Source organism: Quercus suber, unplaced genomic scaffold, assembly GCF_002906115.3.
Source record: "Quercus suber isolate HL8 unplaced genomic scaffold, Cork oak 2.0 scaffold_251, whole genome shotgun sequence".
Taxonomy (NCBI): domain Eukaryota; kingdom Viridiplantae; phylum Streptophyta; class Magnoliopsida; order Fagales; family Fagaceae; genus Quercus; species Quercus suber.
In genome coordinates this window covers 577,036-581,399 of record NW_027069707.1, presented here as the reverse complement: position 1 = coordinate 581,399, position 4,364 = coordinate 577,036, and positions in this window count along the sequence as shown.

Below are 4,364 nucleotides of genomic sequence, written 5' to 3'. Positions count from 1 at the left end.
TCATCAAGGGCTTATGTGGCAGTTCTACTGATGGCTATCCTATCATTTTTCGTTGGCCTAACTTGAAGGGTGGTAATGTCAATCTTATGGAGTTGTTTGACTAGAAGGGGCATTTGAGTTGGCATTTCCCCCGAGAGTTTAGTCTTGGATTTGTTTGTGATTCTGTCTTGTCTTCCTTCTTAAATTCTTCAGGGCACACTTTTGATCTACGTCGAGGAGATGAAAGCAGCTTGGCGTACCTGGCTTGCACCAACCTTTCATGGCTTCCAGTTCCTTCAATGAGTGGCCCTAAGTACACTAATTATTCTGTGCATCGGTTGCTTAGGCAGTTAGGATTTAATTAGGATATCCCACCGGTGTTTAAAGAGGTGGTGACTTTTCTCCCATCACTGGATCCATTCCTCAGGCTTCAAGCCTTTTTTTTTATTGGTCATAGAGGAGCCCCCAGTTCGTGGTGCCAAATTCTTAACGAGTAGTCTTTGTTTTGAGTGGCTTTATTGGTTATTGGAGGAGGGTTTAGAAGTCCTTTTTAAACTTTGTTGGTTTAGGTACAATTGGAAGGGTCCCTGACCTTGATCTCTTCTTTGCTCCCTCTTACAACAAGCATTTAGCTCTTCCCACTGCCAGTGTTGTGTCTGCTGCAATAAGCAGCAAAACTAGTTTTGTGGAGTGGCTCACTGCTACTGGTGGCTGGGTATCCTATGCCAATGATTTCCCTGCTTTTTGTCTAGGGTGTGACCTGATTGTGGACTCTTCCTTCGGTGTGCCTATTAAAAAGGGGTAATTGAGGAGATCGGTGCTACAACTCTTGTGGGTAAGGGTAAGGAGAAAAAGATCAAAAAGAAAACTAGTAAGAAATCCGAAGTTGAGGAGAGTGCTGAGGGTACTGAGGCTGACAAAGGTACCAAAAGGAGAAAGACCACTTTAGCTTGCAAGCAGCTTACTATTTCTGAGGACCCTGGGCCTTCTGCTATTAGAAAGGAGGTTAGCCATCCTCCCATCCCAAAGATTAGAGTGAAGACTAAGGTAGAGTCTTCTATCCTTTAGATCCCTATGGGTTTCCTTAAAGAAACTTCTTTTGTAGCTATTACTTCTTCAGCCCAAGGTTCTTCGGGGTCCCTTGCCATCATTCCTCGATCTCCTTAGGGACCTTCTAGGCATACCTGTAGTAAGTAGAAGACTGCTGAAGGACCTGTAGAGAGAGAGAGAGAGAGAGAGAGAGAGAGAGAGAGAGAAGGGCAAGGCCTCATTCCTTCTTCTCTCATCCTTTCTTCTTTAGTTGCTCGTTGCCTTCTTATCTTATTTCATGGTTTGTTGCTTTGCTGTGTTTCTATTTCTCTTTTCTTTTATTGATAAGTGGTTTCCATTTTTGTAGTTTAAATGCAAATCCGACCCTAAGGGAGAAAAAAGCCCTTCCTTTTGTGATGATGTGGTGTTGAGGTCTAAAAAGTCACAATGTTGCACCAAGACCCAAAATGGCACAGAGAATTTAACACCATAAAAAATAAAATACTTGAACCTACAATAAAGAAAAAAGATGGTAGACCCAAATCCATTAAGAGTCTTAAGGAGAAACCCAAACCCACGAATGGCTAAGCCTTAGAACTCATGAAACAAAGGGAAGAAGAAAGCCCAGCCCGCCAAGGTCAGAAAATCGCTTGGGAGCCTAGTGGTAAAAACTGGGTTGGGATACCTGGGGACTATTAGGAGCTCGGGATCCTTAGGATGTGCGGCAAAGTTAGGGTTGGATTAAGAAAGTTCAAGGGGAGGTGCCAAGAAACACAAGGAATGAGAACATATATGTCCCTATCAGCCACCCAATGATGCAGAAAAGAATCAGAAGGCTTGTGAACCAACAATTCATGAACAAGGGGTTGGTACCTCAGGGAACCCAGAAAGAAGAATCATGAAAGGAAGTGGCTGGGAAACTTTCAACCTAGCATGAAGGAATCAGCTCACTTGGAAAAAATGACAAAGGGAAAGGTAGCCAAAAGCTAAGTTTGAAAAGGTGGGGTTTAGAAGCCTTGAAGGAAGAAGGACCAAAGGTCAGCTCTTTAAGGACACTCCAAAACGGAAAGTCAGCAAAAAGACTTTTGGAGAAGAAATCCCAAAAGAAGAAAATTATGAGGAAAGAGGAAGGGATCAGCCACTAATGTTGTTGGCACAACATTGATTCTAGTACCCAGGGGAGCAAATTGGGGGAATCAGTGGTACCCCAAGAACTCTAGGATAACACTATAAAAAGGGGAAGCAGCCAATAGTGAAAGGCATTCAACAACAATGAATTAGAGTAAAATCATTGAGAAAACTCTATTAGAATTCAAAAATGGAGAGAAAAGAGGGAAATACTGCACGGTATCCTCAAATAGTCACTAGAGAACATACTTGGATTCAAAGAGATTCAAACTTTGCAAGTCTTAGAGGCCTGAAGAGCCATCTAAGTCTGTGATTTTTGAACTTATTTGGACCTTGTAACACGTCATAGTCAGCATATTGTATTGCACAATTAAGAAAGTAATGGAATATTTTGCATTGTTTTAAGGACCCTTAATGCTTCATTTTTGTGTCTTTCCTTATAACTTCATTCCTTTGCTGTTTTTTGCTATTCAATGCATATATTTATTATTTGTTAGCATATATATGTTGTAGGATTCGTGCTACAATTTGGTTTGTAATCAGCCCATTTAACTGCAGTGAACCAAGCCCAGTCCCTTAAAACAACAAATAAAGAGTCTGGGATCCTTGTTTCTACTTGGGCCTGGGTACTGTCCAAAAAAGGACCCACACATATGGTATGATACTTTCCATCCCTCCTCACTTCTTTCTCTACTTGTCTTTCCTTTTGGGCTTGTCCATTCCTGCTGTTGAGTTGCCAATTAACCCCCCTTTCTTTCCTTTCTTCTGTAGGTGGAGGTGCCTCCCCCTGTAATTGGTGATACCTCGCTGAGTTAAGTGTCTGGGGAAGCTAAACAGGTAGTCAAGGATGCCGAGTCTGTGCAAGCTCTTATCTCTTCAGTTGGTCAAGATCCTGAAGCTACTCAGACCCTTGTCTCTAAAGATCCCAAGTCTAGGCAGACCCCTAGCTTAGCTAAAATTGTGATTGCTAAGCAAACTGTTAAACTCGTGGTAGCTAAGGAATCCTTTGGGGCCACAACTTCATCTACAAGAACAGGTAGGCCTTATCTTGTCCTTCATTCTTTTATAAATATATTAGCATCTGCGTTATTCATCTTTCATGTTTCTTTCCTTTTTAAAGACACCGCTTCCCTTTTCTCAGGCCAAACCAGTACCCAGATTGCCCTTGAAGCTGATCCCACGTCAGAGATAGAGGCCTCTGAAGGTGTGCGTTGTCTTTTTTTTTTTTTTTTTTCGTTTTTGTTTTGCTTCAATCATGAGTCAACCCTCTATGCCCCTCCCTTCCTTTAGCAATTTTGCCAAAATTTCCTCTACTTTCTTTCAACGTGCAATGTGTTCTTCTACAAAGTCTCTTGAAAAGTCAGAAGGGCAGGAGGGCAAACCCCCCATGAGTTGAGGTAGTGACTTAGATTCAGGAGGAAGTCTCGCCACGAGAGACTGGTACTTGCTCTTTACCCTTTCCTTTTTCTCCCCTTCCTCTTTCCTATGCCTCTTCTTACTTCATGACCCCATTGATTTTGCAGATGTTGATATGGGCACCAAGGAATCCAAGCTTGTGACTATTAAGGAAGCCAAAAGACCCCTTTTCATTGCCCAGACTATTGAGGCTCAGCCAGTGATCTCCCAGACTACCCCAAGGCCTGAGGGTCTTTCACTTTCTGAGGAAAAAGATGCAACGATAGAGGAAGCCCTAGAGATGGCTGTTTCAGATCCTAGCTTAGGGCTTCTTGCCCTTTTGACTCATTATGACTCCCTAGAGTTCAATAGCCATCCTGCAAGTCACTTTCATTGCTTTGGGCCACCCTTTGTCAACTTCTTACGATTCTTTATGCCTACTGAGGGCTTGCCACTCTTGGAAGGATTGCTTAGAGTCCACGGGGACTTCACTAGTGGGTTCAATGGAGGTTTGTTCTTGGGGAATATTCTGATGGAGCCCTACTGTGCCATGCTGGTTTCCCTGAAGGATATGTCTCTTGATTCCTTATCTAAAGGGAGACTCTTAGAATGGAGAGGGGTGGTGCAGGATCTCATGGAGGCAAGACTCAATCTGTCTTTTTTGTTGGAGTACCTTTGGTCTTTGGCTCATGCATTTTTTTAGAGGAAGGTCTCTAAGGAACTTGATGTTGAGATTGCTACTACTGAGGAGGCTTTGGCTCATGCTCACAACGTGCTGCAAGACTTGAAGATCAGAAAGTAGCAGACCCTTTCTTCTCTAGCTACTTCCTCTA